Source organism: Podarcis vaucheri, assembly GCF_965113315.1.
Source record: "Podarcis vaucheri genome assembly, chromosome: 4".
NCBI classification, from domain to species: Eukaryota; Metazoa; Chordata; class Lepidosauria; order Squamata; family Lacertidae; genus Podarcis; species Podarcis vaucheri.
This window is the reverse complement of record NC_138762.1, coordinates 43985670-44002871: the sequence shown is the minus strand read 5'-3', so window position 1 is coordinate 44002871 and position 17202 is coordinate 43985670. Positions and strand designations below refer to the sequence as shown.

At 44.2% G+C, this 17202-nt stretch overlaps 1 protein-coding gene across 4 annotated transcripts in view; it reads right to left on the bottom strand.

The window, feature by feature from the left end:
• The window catches only part of BCL9 (BCL9 transcription coactivator), a 96680-nt gene that overhangs the window by 22814 nt on the left and 56664 nt on the right, over nt 1–17202 (bottom strand). The window contains exons 1-2 of one of the 4 annotated variants that reach the window (XM_082220713.1): nt 15039–15148; nt 4102–4188 (exon numbers count right to left, since the gene is read on the bottom strand). The gene's annotated coding sequence lies outside the window, so the exon portion shown is untranslated. Of the gene's footprint in view, nt 1–4101; nt 4189–14447; nt 14615–14785; nt 14952–15038; nt 15149–17202 lie in introns of those variants that run through there. The other 3 variants (XM_082220711.1, XM_082220710.1, XM_082220712.1) reach the window with 3 other exon arrangements.

Genomic DNA, 17202 nt, shown 5'->3' with positions numbered 1-17202 from the left:
CCCACCAAAAACCAGTCTCTTCCAAGGTTCAGGAATTGTGGGTGGGGGTCCTGAGGAGGAAGGAAAATCCCTGAAAATCAAGAGGGGGCACCATCTCCAAAGTAGAAAGATACCTTCACTCTTATTATGGGGCATGCCTTCCTCCTCAGCCTCCTCATCCCACAGCTTATTGCATTCAGCAGGGTAGGAAAGCCTGTTTCCTCTAAACCTGTTCTACAGGCTTTTCTCTGGATCCATCCCACCACCCCTTTACAATTTCTGTGCATTAACCTCAATGCTCCCCTTTAACTGGGAAACTGGAACAAACATCAGATGTGATGTAAGCAATGGCCATTACAGGGACAAGAATCAAGACTACTGGCTTGCACTGCTGTAGCTAGCATGTGATCCAATGCCCGAGAGTTAGCGCAGAGATAAATGAAGACTATGGCCAAGATTAAAATCATGAAGAAGATTCATTTATTTTAGAAATATCTATCTTGTGCCAATTACCATAACTTAAGGCTTTTGTTAACACTTGGCAACGATCTCAACATTGCTCCGATACTTTGCACATATTTTCTTTATGATTTTAAATTTATAGAATTGATTTGTGAAGCAAAATTGTCTGTATGTTGATGCAATGTAACTTTAAAAATTGAACAGTAAACAATATGCACAGACAATTCCATCATTCACATTTAAAAGCCACTAAAAATAATTAAAGAGTACCTTGAACTTAAAAAAATAATTCAAGCGAAGAGGTTTTTGCCTGTTGAAGGATAAATGCAAACAGGTTTTCAAAGCTAGTGGTTAGAACACCAATATAAGTAAGATCAGTTGTCTGAACAGGTGGATAACTTTGACAGTTTCAGCCATGGTCTGCTTCAAACTGCCTGCCCTAGAGATAGATAAAATTTTGATTCTTTGACATACTTGAGGCACTAGCCAACACTTACTGTCCAATAGGCTGAGAATAGATGGGTGGATTCAACACCACCTATAAAAGGAAGTCCTTGGACATTCAACTAATCCCTGTGACTACAGCATTTAAAACAACTGCAATATCAAAAGAGGTAAATTATCTAATTAACAGATGTAGTCTCTTGCCCTAGCTTTAAACATCAGCAGTTACTTCGAAGTTTCAAGTTGATGGTGAACAGTCTCCCACCCCACTGTTTTCACAGTTGTTTCTGCTGCTTGGATAGCCAGTCACTTATCTTACTGTAATGTACAGATGCTATGGTTGTGTTCAACAGCTTCCCGCAACTGCTACTGATTTAGTGCTAAAGATAAACAAAGGATACATATTTTCAAGCTGGCTTCTGCAAGCATCCTGGGGGACTCTGTGGTTTGGACTTTACTACCTCTGCCAACCCCACCAATTTCCCAGTCTGCCATTTGAACTGACAGGGACCTGCAGTTCCTTCTGTGATTTGTGGGATCTGGGTGCAATGAACAACATACCCAACACCCAAAAACCCTCCAACTGGAAGGGAGCTAACTTTTGGCCTGAGGGGGTGTGTGATACTACCTTGTGCCTTGTATCATTGTTCTGTTTGTACACAGTTTAGAGCACCCATGAAAGATGGGGAAAACGAAAGAGCCAAACAAATCTTATTGTGCACATTGTAGGACTGTCAGTCTGAATTCTCATCTACTTCCATATTCAGATGTTACATTCAATGACCAGACTAAGATAATTCCTTTAGTCCAGATGGATAATTTGCTATAAGGCACTTTAACATGGATATTTAAGCAAATAAAATTGTGTGATAAAGGTTCAGAGGCCCCAAACCTCAAATAACCAAGGAGTTCCTTATGCAAGGATATTTGACTTTCCTAAGAAGATATGAATAACAGACCCATACCAAAGATTAAGCCATATGGTAAGGGCATGTACCCTCAAGGTAAATATTAACTAGCCTAACATCTGCTAAAGGAAATACTGTCTTGAGAGCTACTGCTGAAGTTCTTCATCAAATCTTAAAACTCAATTATAAAACATTTTCAAATAACTAGCAGAATAAGCTATGTTAAGACAACATTTGCACTGTTCCTTTTGTCAAAGGGTTCCAGTTTCTTCAGTAAGGAAACCTAACAGCAGAATGTTATCTTTGCAACCAGTAAGTGAACTACAGCTTCTTTAAATGCCATCCTACCCTCAAATACATTTACAATATATTTGGGGGAAAGAGGACTCAATATCCATCCCTTGTTTATTAGTGCTTTAAATGTTGAGAATAGCAGGATCAATTTCATATGGGGGTGGGGGAGAAAAGAGAATGATTTCCCCCCCCCCCCAAGCTTAGAGTGGCTCATTAAAAGATCCTACAAGGTATTTTGAATAAACACCCTGAATTATACATTAATAAAGAGGTACAAAATTTAGCTGAAGTTCAGTGAAATCACATTCTCCAGAGACTGAAAATTTGTCCATCAACAGTCAACCTCCTAAAATTCTGTATCAAAAGTGTGCTGTGATAACTATTACTCATTATGTTGAAATCTTCTCACTGCTATAGCTGGAAGATGTTACACTCAAATTCTTGGCCAAGAATAAGCAATTGCAATCCATACAAAACAGATGTGAATAGCTCCAACTTGGTAACAAGACATATAAATACCTTGTGGTCTAGTGTGCCTGTTTAAATTACAGGTGAACAGCAGTACAGTGGTGCCCCGCAAGACGAATGCCTCGCAAGACGGAAAACTCGCTAGACGAAAGAGTTTTCCGTTTTGGAGGTGCTTTGCAAAACAAATTTCCTATGGGCTTGCTTCGCAAGACGACAATGTCTTGCGAGTTCCTGCTGGTTCCCCCCCCCTTTTTCTAAGCCGCTAAGCCGCTTATCAGCTGATCCGATCAGCAGATAAGCCACTAAAAGCCGCTAATAGCGCTAATCCGTCAATGGGCTTGCTTCGCAAGACGAAAAAACCGCTAGACGAAGAGAATCACAGAATGGATTCTTTTCGTCTTGCGAGGCACCACTGTAAAAGAGCAGTGTAAGAATGTCTGAAAATCCGTAAGTAGAATTTGAAATCAGAAAGTTCCTTCATACCTATAGCTGATATGTTAATTATAAGCAGTACCATAATAAATATCCTCTTTTGGATTATGTAAGAACTGACTTCTTAAACTGGCCTAATAGTGGGCTTTCCTGTAACCATAAGAACAAGCTATATTCTAAAACTGGGATGGGGAACCTATTGCTCTTCAGATGCTGCTGGCACAGCCAATGGTCATGGCTGGTCCAACAAAAGTTTTGGAGGGCCACAGGTTGCCCATCCCTGATTAAAATTAAAAGAGCAAGTATGTAACACTGCACTGGTTTGCATGACACTGTAATCTGAAATATGGCTTAGCAGGGACCATGCAAGCATGCAGACTCCTAGAGGGGATCTTGCAGGCACTTTACTGCTCCCTGGTCTCATGGCATGTTGAGCTAAGCCAAAGTTTGGCTTAGTGTGTCACCTGAACCCAGGCTCATGGTTATATTTTCTCCTCATTATCAAAGGGCTGGAGCCAACAGCAGATTTCTGCTTAATTTCTGCTTAATTTCTGTGTGGCACAGGAGCAAAAAAGGACCAGGGAACAGCAAATTGGCTGTGAGCTCCTATACATTCACACAGTCCCAGTACACCATAGTTTGGCTTACCGGATTGTTGTGCAAACCAGGCCACTGTCTCACATAAGAACATACAAAGCTGCTTTATATCAGTTCAAACTACTGGTTCACTAGACAGTGCCATCTATTACAACTGAAAGACACACTAGATCCTCAAGGAGAAGGTCTTTCCCTGGTTATTTTAAATCTGGAGATGCTACAGGCAGAATCTGGGGTCTTCTACATGTACCACCGGGTACAATGCAAGCTTTGATAACAGAAAAACCAGCCAAATGTGCACCCCCCATTTGTAGTACTAACTCCACAGGCACTAGTGAGCGACACATTAGAGCACACCATGTTTCTCAGCAAATATCAATGTTATCCTAAAACATAGCAACTGAAGACAAAACACAGTGCATTTCTAACAGATTAGCATGCAAATGAAGGTTCTTTGGAAACAGAGAACTACAAGTCAAGATATAAAATTCTATAAGGAAGAAAAGTGTGATCTTACCATGATCGGAATATTAAACAAAGTACAGCATCAGTTCTGGGTATCTTTGAGCAGTTCGTCTCACGAACACGTCCAGCATTTAGTTGTCTAGGAGAAAAGGATACAGGAATGTAGTAGGTATCTCTACTGAACGTAAAAGCTATGGATCACTACAGATGTTTAGAGCTGTATAAACAGTAGAGTCAAAGTTTCTTTTCACAGCAGCTGAATCCTGAAGTATCACTATTTTGCTTATGGTTCTGTGATCAAGAAAACCGTTTTCCTAACTGGGACTTAGGTTAACTTTGTCACACTCATGTAATAAAGATCAAGAATATAGACTTTTACTTTTATTTTTTGGTAAGGAATTTAAGGGAAGTGGTAATTTCAGATTCCTAGACAACAGCACAAAGTTTCAGCTGCCAAGCCCTGTGCTACACTGTTTAAAAAGCACCACCTTCAGCTACTAGATGTTCTGCCATTACCATCTCCCATTTCTAAGCTTTTTGTACATAAGTTTTATTCACAACCACAGGAAAACTTGCTTTGGCTAAAATAAAATGCAAGCACTCTCACCGTAAAGGGAAGCAATGTAATCTAAGCAACATTTCATGCTGTAATCTTGGCCACACGGGTATCTAAGCCTCACATATGGCCTGGTTCTGATAGTATGGCTAAACCATGGTTTGGCTCTTAGGGCTCTGCCCTGGGTTCACAGACTCTCCTCTCTCTGGAGCTCCAATTATCTCCTCCACTTTCCAGTTTATGGAAACCACAAAAGAAGAATATTGCTTAAGGTGGGGAGAGGAGAAAACATCCATGTGCAACCCGAAGTCTAGAAATCTTAGCTGGTCTAGCCAACTTGGTCACCAAGACTTTTCTCCTCTTCTCTATGCAAGGTCAAGAAAAATCCCCTGCTCTTCAGACCTGCAAATATAAATGAAGCTCAGGTGCGGGGCTGTTCCTGCACTTTGGCCTTCAGCCCCAGCCCAGATTTGCAGAAATCAGAGATGATTCCTACTCATGAAGAAGCCCAAGGTGCACACAGCACCATCTGTAGTCCAGCCTAACTTCTAGAATGATCCCGCTTCCCCCTGATAGCCACTGTGGAGAAGTTGTTTGATTCAGAGTAGGATTGCGACTCTGTTCAACAACCCACCTCAATCAGCCAATAACTGTTTCTCCACTTAACTATATCTGTGAAACCATGTAGGGTTAGGGAAATAAAGTGGGATATAAATACAAAATAGGTATCTAGAGCTTGTTCGTGCACTAAGAGCACTTTGGAAGCCAAGGAACAAAGAGACAAACCCAAATAATCCTTTCTAGATATAGAGAAGGGTGCAATAATGTTCCCTTTTCCTTACTCTGCTCCATGTAATTCTAAAGTCCAGCATAACTGTGGAGACATATCCATGTTCCACCAGTAGGGCCAAGAGATTTATCATCCTCCGCAGAGGATGATGGACCATTCAACATGAGCAGTGATGTTATGGCTCCCTATAGGCAGTTTCTTTGAAGAGATGTCAATATACAGTAGTTTCAATCAGGACCCCCCCCCAAAAAAAAAAAAACCATAAAAGACTAGTAACTTCTGCTAGGAAAAAATAATTCAGCTCCTGGAAAGAAGCTTTCTCAAAACATTTTCACAAAAGGAACATGCCTTCAAAGGGAGTGATCCTGGAGCTATCATAGAAAAGGTCCTCCCCAGCAGTCTCTTAAAGGAGGGCCTGTTCAACAGGTCAATATCATCCAGAAAACCTTAAACTACCACAAAATAATTATGAAGGAGGCTTCAACTGTACTTCCCTCGCCCAAGCAAGCCAACACTCCTCTACATCTTTCAATCCTCTTCACTGAAAGGAATATTTATTTTATTTAACTTAACTTATAGACCACTTAATAAAAAAAATACAGTGGTGCCTCACAAGACGAAATTAATCCGTTCTGCCAGTCTCTTCGTCTAGCGGTTTTTTCGTCTTGCGAAGCAACCCTATTAGCGGCTTAGCGGATTAGCGCTATTAGCGGTTTAGCGGCTATTAAAGGCTTAGTAGCTATTAAAGGCTTAGCGGATTAGCGGCTAAAAGGCTATTAGCGGTTTAGCGGCTTAGAAAAGGGGGGGAGTGGGAAAAAATCGGAACACTCGCAAGACGTTTTCGTCTTGCAAAGCAAGCCCATAGGGAAAATCGTCTTGCGAAGCAGTTCAAAAACGGAAAACCCTTTCATCTAGCGGGTTTTCCGTCTTGCAAGGCATTCGTCTTGCGGGGCACCACTGTACCTAAGAGGTCCACACAGCAGAAATTCAACTCCTCTCATGAGGGACACACAAGTAAATGAAAGGGAAACTGGCCTCTCTCACTGACCATCCCTTTAAAATAGATAAAATAATATAAAATAATACTCTCTACTTTTCAAAATCCTGACAGCTTCAAACAAGCCCATATCAAAAAATCATGGGTAGACCCACTCTGAGCACCATCACCTCCAGCAGGCAAACATCAGCTCTCACCAAAAAGTCTCTTACACAGACCAGAAAACAAACCCCTTCTCTTCAAACACATAGGTGAGATTGGCACATTACTTAACTAACTAGTCAACAGTCAATTGACTATGTATTATTTGACCATGGTCAAATATTTTCAATATTCCACAAAACGATGATGCTTGAAAATTTGGCCAGCTGCTTATTTAGCACAGCTGTCTTTTTTTAAAAAAAAAAGTTTTTTGTTTAATAGCTGCTACTATATAGTTTTATTTCTGTCTTCATTTTTTTGAAGTACTGCAACTGCAGGTTGGCTGTTCCAGGATAAAAGCCCAAGAGAACTTTTCCGTGAATTGCACGCAATTGTAAAAGCGTTGCCTAATACCACTGAGTTATACTTTACATGAACAGGTCGTTACTAAAGCTGGTATAAAAAGTGGCAGCCAAGATCCATTTCACACAGCACACCAGAATGACACCTATTCCCACACCAACCTGCCAGTGCCTTGAGAATTCTGCTGAAGCCCTTCTCCAGATGCCCCCAGTGGTGAAGGCATGTTAGGGGTCAGTGGGAAAGGGATTGAAAAGAAAGCTGCCAATACTGTGGTACCTTTCCAGAAATTTATGGTGTGACCACATTTGGCAAACTCTGTACAACTCTTGTCGCTGCATCTCAAGGAAGATATTGTAGAGTTGGGCAAGGTGAAGAAAAGAGCCACAAAAATTACCAGAGCGCTACAGCAAGACACCTATAAGGAACAGCTACAACATTTGAATCCAATTGGTAGTGGAGTGGTGGAAGAGTAAGGCAGGCATGATAAAAGTGTAATAAAATTAAGCACCAAGTAGAGGAAGTGAATAGAGAGAAGTTTTTTCCTTCTTCTCTCATAATACTAAAAGCAAGGGTCATCCAATGAAGCTGAGAGCTGGGAGATTCAGGACAAAAAAAAAAAAAAGACTTCTTCACAAAGCAGAGTTAAACTTTGGAATTCACTGCAACAAGATGTATTAAGAGTTTTAATTAGTTTTATCTGCCATGAATTTGTCTCCCAAGGGTTACTAATCATGACGGCTACTTATGAGCTCCAGGATCAGAGGCAGCAAGCCACTGAATACCAGTATCAGAAGAGCAGAGAGTGCTTTTCTGTTCATATCCTACTTTTGGGACTCTGGGAGGCATTTAGTTGGCCACTGTGAGAAATCAGATGCTGGATTAGACAGGCCTTTGAACTGATGCTAAAGGGCTCTTCTTCTTTTCTTACACAATCGCAAAGGAGTTTGCTTTTTCAGCATTGGCACCCCATTTATGGAATGTCGTCCCTAAAGTGGTTTGGCATGGCACCTATGCTGCACTCTTTTCAGCACCAGGCAAAAGTTTTACTCAACCAAACATTTAAATTGGCTTTCTTTGTAGTTCTGCTTTTAGGGGTTCTATTTGATATCATCTTCTAGTTGTTTCTCATACTACAATATAATTTGATTATACACTGCCTTAATATACAACCAGGATAAAGGATGGTATTGAAATGTGTGTGTGCGTACGTATGTATACTTCTCTTAAATAATTAGATTAATATTCAGTTATGTATTATCCACATGCTTGTCCTATAGTTCAGACTGCAATACTATGGTCTCTTGGAGGGCATCTGAGGGGCTTTAGGAAAGATCAGATCTACCTCTCCAACATGAGAGTGAGAGATCCAATGTTGAGGCCTTCTTATTTAACTGCAATGAGTCTTCCAGCACCCTGGCCCAACCAACATCCAACACTGGATGGTCCAAGAAGGAATACGGAAGGAAGGAGCTGGGATCCTGAGTCCTCCCAGTCTCCTGTCACACACCCAAACCAGGTTTGTTTATTTATTTAAGTAACACTTCTGAACATGTTTAAATCTCTTCTTCCACTCCCTCTAGTAAAAATGGAAAGGGAAATGTCAAAACAGAAAAACATAGCAGGAAATGGACGGAAGAACCCAAAGGCCTTCCACCACTCTCACTTTCATCCTGCTAGCTCAACTCGCAGGATTTTCAATTAAGGCAGTTGAATCTCCTTTGGATTTTGCTCCTCCCCTAACATTAGGATTGCAGTCTTAATCACTAAAGCAAATCAATGTATCTTCCAGATACAGCAAGTTAAAGGATTCTTCTCTATGTAAATGAAGAAATGATTTGCTCATTTATCAGATATGAATACTTGCACAAAACACAAGCTTATGTTCACCTGGTGAAAATAAGTTTCCCTTGTCTGTCCAGTTACTATCAAATATTGTATTTTTTTGTTTTTAGGAGGGTGGAGCTAGCCCAAGGCAGAATGAAACAGAAAGGAGCAATACTGGAAAAAAGAAGAAAAGAAAAAAATGCCCAGTGTGCAGATTCCCACACTTAGGCTGCAATCCTAGACTCAGCTGCTGGGGAGTAAATGCCTTTGAATGCAATGGGATTTACTTCTGAGTAGATACTACAAGACTGCACTGTCTTGTGCAAGACTCAAACTGTTATAGGAGTTGGTTGTAAGACACAACCTATATTGAATGGTCTCTGTATAGATGAAAAACAAACTAAAGCATGCAAAAAGGATCTAGGAGTCTTGGTTGACCACAAACTTGACATGAGCCAACAGTGTGACGCGGCAGCTAAAAAAGCCAATGCAATTCTGGGCTGCATCAATAGGAGTATAGCATCTAGATCAAGGGAAGTAATAGTGCCACTGTATTCTGCTCTGGTCGGGGACGCGGGTGGCGCTGTGGGTTAAAGCCTCAGCGCCTAGGGCTTGCCGATCGAAAGGTCGGCGGTTCGAATCCCCGCGGCGGGGTGCGCTCCCGCTGCTCGGTCCCAGCGCCTGCCAACCTAGCAGTTCGAAAGCACCCCCGGGTGCAAGTAGATAAATAGGGACCGCTTACCAGCGGGAAGGTAAACGGCGTTCCGTGTGCTGCGCTGGCTCGCCAGATGCAGCTTTGTCACGCTGGCCACGTGACCCGGAAGTGTCTCCGGACAGCGCTGGCCCCCGGCCTCTTGAGTGAGATGGGCGCACAAACCCCAGAGTCTGTCAAGACTGGCCAGTTCGGGCAGGGGTACCTTTACCTTTACCTTTTATTCTGCTCTGGTCAGACCACACCTGGAGTACTGTGTCCAGTTCTGGGCACCACAATTCAAGAAGGACACTGACAAACTGGAACGTGTCCAGAGGAGGGCAACCAAAATGGTCAAAGGCCTGGAAACGATGCCTTATGAGGAACGGCTAAGGGAGCTGGGCATGTTTAGCCTGGAGAAGAGGAGGTTAAGGGGGTGATATGATAGCCATGTTCAAATATATAAAAGGATGTCACATAGAGGAGGGAGAAAGGTTGTTTTCTGCTGCTCCGGAGAAGCGGACACGGAGCAATGGATCCAAACTACAAGAAAGAAGATTCCACCTAAACATTAGGAAGAACTTCCTGACAGTAAGAGCTGTTCGACAGTGGAATTTGCTGCCAAGGAGTGTAGTGGAGTCTCCTACTTTGGAGGTCTTTAAGCAGAGGCTTGACAACCATATGTCAGGAGTGCTCTGATGGTGTTTCCTGCTTGGCAGGGGGTTGGACTCGATGGCCCTTGTGGTCTCTTCCAACTCTATGATTCTATGATTCTATGATTCTATGAAATTTACACAATGTGACAAAGTCAATGAAAGGAGGCCTGGTTGTAATAATGAACCACTGTAGATAATATTCTAGTTGTAAATCAACAAGGTATACACATCAGATTTAGGAAATATATGAAGTTGTATAGGCCTTGTTCCTTACTAATTTAACTCAATTCACTCTGTTACTATGTCAGGAAATTAACTGGAAGCTATTGTGGCTCACATGGCTTCCAATTAGTAACCTGGCACAATTTAAGGTTGTTAGTAACCTGGCACAATTACCTATGAAGCTCAAAATAGTTTGCAGCCAGGTTATTTAATGGAACACATCCACCCACACAAGTCTTCCCAACATTTAGGATAATCATCAGATCCCCTGCTCCATGTCCTTTCCATTCAGAGCCATGGATGGTAGGATGATTGGTGGGGATAGGACAGGGCCTTTTCAGAAGTGGTGTCAAGGCTACCTTCCCCTGGAAAACTAGTTGGGTCACACTCTCATAATCTTTAGATAGATGATCAATATCTTATTTTAACCTGGTTTTTGGAATTTTTTAACTTTGCATCCTACTGCTACAAATGATTTATTGCTGGGTTTTAATACTATTTTATTACAATACTTTATGTTTTTAATATATTGTAAGCTCTTCAGGGGGCTCTTTTAACCCAAAACATGAGATATAAATATTCAAAAATAAACAACTTGCACACAAAAATCAAATGCCAAGAACACAAATCCAATTCTCAAGCTTGGAGCTTATGAAGAAGTGGGAGATTTGTCTCAGCAGCTGCAGAGTGCTTTGGAGATGTTCTCAGGCCCCTTCCACGAATCCTTAAGGCCTCTCCTTAGCTCTAAGCAAGGGACCCCATCACTTGAAGCAAGGGCATGGTGATAATGTTTGGAAGCCACAACTTTTTGGGTGGCCACACAAAGTTCGTATGCCCCTGACAAACTGAACTCCTTTGTTTTTGAAATTAGAAGCCTCAAACTTGTTGATTACTGAAGTATCTTTTTTGTTCTAAAAAGATTAATGCTTACACATACTTGTAAACTATTTAACCAATCGCTTTTTAAAGGTCAAGGGCACAACTATAATAATTAGATAGCCTATAGAATGCTGTCAGATGAAAGCACAGTAGGCTGTGGTAAAGGTAAAGAGACCCCTGACCATTAGGTCCAGTCGTGGACGACTCTGGGGTTGCGACACTCGTCTCGCTTTACTAGCCAAGGGAGCCAGCGTACAGCTTCCGGGTCATGTGGCTAGCATGACTAAGCCGCTTCTGGCGAACCAGAGCAGTGCACGGAAACGCCATTTACCTTCCCGCCGGAGCAGTACCTATTTATCTACTGGCCATTTGTGCTTTCGAACTGCTAGGCTGTGGAGCACCCATTAAGGGTAACACCATGCCTCAATTCAGCTGCTCACTGTTACCTGGAGGGATTGGGAAGTGCAGAAACAAAAAAGTTTTTACTTCCTCTAGTCAAAATGAGATGCTACTGCTCAGCTAAGAAAGCAACATGACTAGTATTAGTTTGGCAACTCCCTCTTATCAGCAACCATTTCACTTCTCTCTCTCTCTCTCTCTCTCTCTCACACACACACACACACACACACACACCCAGATGAGGTCCCAGGTCACTCTTATTTGGCTTAAAACCAAAAGTGAGAACAACAAAAATCCTGAGCATCATTATTTAAAAGTGCAACATCTTCCAAGTTCAATAAAGATAGTCCATGTTCACCATATTTTAATGCACATGACTCATAAATGCAACATCTAACTTGACACCAAAAGAATATGTCAAGTGACACGCTTTAGATAAATGTAAATCAGTGTAAACTAGCTGCAGCTCTTCTCCTGGATCCCCCCCCCCCCAGCACACATTGACCAGGTTGCTGAGCCCTACCTCAAGCTAAGCAAAATCAAGTTTATTTCAAGTAGGAAATAAATGTACAGTATGTTGAATTAGTTTTACATTCCAAATTTGGTTTATGGACCAAAAATCTACCAGGTAGTTTTGAGGAAAACTAGTTCACATTCATCACACTATTCCAACCAACTGGCTAAATTTCATTTCATCTGTAAGCTGAATGGAAGAGTCATAATAATGAGAACATACATGCCATTTAAAAGCATTTCTTAGACAACAGTATTCAACGTGATATATAAATGAAGTTCTTAGCTTCATTTGTGGAAGTGCCCTCAGTTCCCCTCAGATAGAAAGTACTGAGGAACTACCCCTCCAGGAATCGCTGCAATGACTACAGACTGTGTACACTTGAATATATGAATTAAAAATAAAGCTGAATGGAAGCAAGTGATATTTGTGGATGATATGATGTGCCCACGCTGCTATACTCCAATGTGCTTTTCTTTTAACTACTTTTACACAAATGTTTTCTACCTCGCCACCATTTTACAACACATTAAAATAACTCAAGTTTCAGTGCGAACCAAAATAGACATTTTTTTCCTCTCCTCTTAACACAAGTTGATGGACTGCATTTTAGTCAGCCTACTCTGTTGTTTATTTAAATGGAGCATTAGTTTAGTAAGAAAAAAGTAGCAAACAGGGAGGTAGGATAAACTGAACGCAAAGATTGACAATCTGAAGTTAAGATAGCACACCAGAGTATTTAGCATTTCAGGAAAAAACCAAGTTCTCTTTGTATACTACCCCTTCAATGCTACATCAACATTCAAGTGACCTAAAGACCAGACTCAAGAAAGGCTAGGAGAAAAAGGCCCTACTGAATTGTGTGGCCTCTCCTACCCAATTCAGCTTTGAAACTCTGTACTAATTCTACATATCACAGGTCAAAACTTAGGAAAATGTCTGTCTCCCCATTTACAAAAATGGTTTTGGAATGTAAGAGCAATTAGTCTATTACTTTAAGACCAATGCATAGTATGATCTAATCTGTATGTGGTTCTAACTACAGAACTAAAAAATGACTGAATGTGTAAATTTCCAGGGTGGAGATAACCTCAACAGATTTGCACCATCTACCTACGCATGCAATTAAGCAAACAGGGACTGATCAATATTCACAGCACTTCAGGAGAAATTATCAAGCCCCTGATTTTTATCCCCCCCCCCCCCCAAGATCTACAGCTCCCTTTAACTAGCAATGTGGAATAGTACTCCTTGCAGACTGGGCATCTAGTTCACAATCCCTCTGACGAGCATTGTTGGGAGGGGGAGCACTATGCTCTCTGATCATGTACAGAAAGACCTCTTAAACAGCTCTGCACACCTGACTTTCTTAACAGCCTTGCGGAGGGTCGCCTACGGCCACCCCATTTCCATGCACTGGATCCACAAACCGTTTTCTTATGCCCTTGCACTTTTATTCTTCTGAACTGTCCCCTAAGGCCCATGGCGACTGCCTAGGTAGCCCAGAAGACACAAACAAACACTCCGTCCCTCTCCTCCCCCCCCCCCCACCTCAAAGCCTAAAGCAGCTCCTCACCTCCAGAAGCATCTGCAAAATCCTCCCCCTTTCAGCGGCGACCCACAATAGCAAATCCCCTTATTTAACTGGAACGGGGAGAAGGAAAACGGGGGTGGGGGAGTGTGAAGCGTTCCTTACCCCCAAATTCCCAGGCTCACTCCGTAACCCAGGCTGCCTTCCTCCGTTACCCACAGAGACGCACGAAGCCCCCCCCCCGCCCCAGAGGGCTGGCATCTCCTGCCCAGACACCCGCCTTGCCACAACACGCACACCATCCACACACACACCCAAGCGCATCCACATACTACTCCGTGTACACAGATAGCCCACCCGCCCCCCTTTTCCCAGACTCAAGGTTTCTCTCCCCCCCCCCGGCCGTTTGTTCTTCCCCTCATGCGATGGACACGCCTCCTCCCTCCGGCCTCCTCCACGGCTCTCCTTCCAACCCGCCCCCCCCGCCCGCCCGCCTCGGGCGACTAGTCGGAGCCGCCCCCACCCCCGCCTTGCTTTGCCAAGCGCCGACCCCTCCCGCCTCTCTCCCTCCCGCCCGCGCCCCCACCTCACGCTCCCCGCGCCCGCCCGCGCCAGGTTTTTCGACCAGCCCCCAAACTCCGAAACTTTCCCCCGAACAGGCAGGCGGGATGGCGGTTACCCGGCGGCCCCTCGTCCTCTCGCCGCGTCGCCCCCCCCCCAGCACCACCTCAACACACGCGCGCGCACAGCCCGCCTCCCCACGGCCCGCAGTTTCCACGGGTGCCGCTGGCACCATGCGGAGGATCCTCCTGCCCGCCTCCCTCCGCACGCTCACCGCTCTTGCCCACCAAGGGCGGAGGGGCCTGGCCCGGCCGGGGGGCACCTCTCAGCCCCGGGCAGGAGGCGGCGGCGGCGCAGCGTCTCCCCCCGGCGACGGCGAACTCGCTCCTTTCCCGCAAACACACACAGGCTCCATTGTCCGCCAGCCAGCCAGCCAGCCTCCCTCCTTCTCCTCCTCCCCCTCTCCCACATGGTACCGCCCATCGCCCCTCGGCCTCCCTCCTTCTCTTGCGCCCCCCCCCCCGCGAATGAAGCAGCCTATCGCGCGCGCGCGCTTTCCCCCAACCCCCCCCCCGGCCCACCCAATCAATGGAACGTCCCCTCCTCACTCACGGGCAGACTTTGACTTCTCCAAGCCATCGGGGCCGCCTCGCCTCCCCAGCAACGGGAATGGTAGTGTCCCGATGGAGAGGAGAGGGGGGGCTAGATCCCCCCTTCCCTCTCTCACGGAATGGTATCAACTGATTCCTTAAAGAGACAGGCCTTGAATGCATGGGTCCTTCCTCCCCTGTAAAGCAGCACCGCCCTCACCTCCTTCCATTCATCCTGGCACCGCCCCCGCAATTAGCATAGGCCAGCCCCATACCTCAAGGTAGTTTTCTTTCCGCCGCCTCTTCCCTCTTAAAGACGCAGCCACCCAATGGCACTTCTTAAAGCGACATGCTGCCCTTTAAAAATATATATATATTCTTTCCCCCCACCGCACACACACACCCCGCAAAGCCATCTCCACCAGGAACTCCTCGGAGCCAGCCTGGAATCTCGGCACGTTTATTTCAAGGCATAGAAGTGTCTCTGTGGCAATGCGAGGGGGAGGCACACGTCCCAAGCCTAAGCCACACCCAGGCAGGGCGCGCACACACAAAACACACACACGGACGCTCTGCACACTTCCCACACCTCAGGGCCCCCGTCTCCCAGGTACGGCAGCCGCGCCGCACGCTGCAAAAGCACACACGACACCTCGCCGCGCTGAGATGCGTAAGCCTGAAGCAGGCTCTTACCAAAATCGAGAGACAGGGCGAGTGAGGCAGGGAGTCGGGCTGCGGCGCAGCACAGGGCGAACACACGTTCTCCTCCCGCCTCCACTTGCCCACCCCCCACCCACAAAATAGCAGACACTGATTTAAAGAGCACCATCCATCTCAATTGCAGGCGCACAAATTGGATTTTGCAGAATTAAAAGCCGAGCTCTCTGGCCGGGAGGTCGGGGTCGTCGTATTAATTCAGGAGATGCATTCCATCTCGGCGATCGGGCGGTCCCCGAATCTGATCGGCTCCCAGATTTATTCTCTCCTTCCAACCTCACACGCCCGCTCCTCCGTCTTGTGTGCCCTATTACATAAACCCTGCGGGCTATCAACAAAACCAAACGCATCTCACGCTTTAATTTTGCTAGGTATACTCCAGATCCATTAAAATCTATGGAATTGTGCTCATTGGTTTCGATAGGTATGTGGATTGCACCCGTATGACACTTCGTTGGCAAAACAGACATAAAAAAGCCAAAAGGCGGCGGGGGAACCATGTTCATATTGATTTAATACAGCTCCTCTTGGCCTGTGGATTGTGGCTAGCTACAGATATCCACAAACCACAGTGGTTATAATGAATTTGCAGGGATTAGCTTCCAGCATTTTTAATTTCCACACGTCTTTACAATTAAACGGCAATGAGATGAAATGAAAATTTGTGCCTCCTTTTCTTGTCTCTAGGAGGCAGGAGACTTAACCCTCTCCACCATATACTCTTACTAAAGTTCAATTCTCAAGTCTAACCCGTAATATATTTCCTCCTGTTTCCTTTCCTCACCCTCACCTTCAAGTGGGAATTTTGCACCTTACATTTGCCCATCCCCTCTCAAACCCACCCCCACAACAGATAGAAAACAGAATTGGCACTAACTTTTGTGAATATAGCTGTCTTTCAGAAGGCTGTCTTTCAGAAAGCACAGGTTAAAAATCTGTTGCAATAATGATAATATTTAGTACTTGTGTTGCACTTTATAGTGTTCCAAGCACTCCATGTACATTGTGATTCTTGTTACACTCCTCGAAAGTAGGTCAGCATTATTACACCCATATTGCAGATACAATTTCCATATCAGTTGCCTGTATCCACCCACTAAGTTTGCAGCTGGGGCAACCTCTTTGCACAGTTGACACTATTGGATAGCAGATCTCCTAAAATAATTTTCTTATTATTAATTTTTATTTTTATTTAGTTTGCTAGTTGCCTTACAAAGACAGCCTGGAGGCAACATACTAGAAATCTGAAACAAAAAGTTTTTTTTAAAACCACACAGACACACATAAAGAATTAAGATTATAATGTTTAAAAGCATATCAACTTCATTTATTTAAAATGGGATTAGATATTTTCATGGGAGGCAGGTCCTTGAACAGGCACTAGCCACAATTACTAAACCAAGCTTCCCAATTCAGAGACGACATTCCTTTGAATATCAGTTCTTGGAGGGTAGGCAAACAACAATAGAACTTTTGCCTGAATGCCCAGAACTGTCTGGTTGACTACAGTTGGAAAAAGAATGCTGTACTAGAAAGAGCCTTGCGTCTTTCCAGCAGGGCTCCTGCATTCATAAAACCAGCGCAACAAGCAAGGTTTATATGCTAGTTTTTAAAGAAGCACTTTTTAAAAATGGTGTTCTCTATCCTCAGGCTAAAGAGGTGGAGTGCTTTCTGTCACCTCACCATTCCCCCACCTAGTTCCCAATTCATTTTGATGCATGT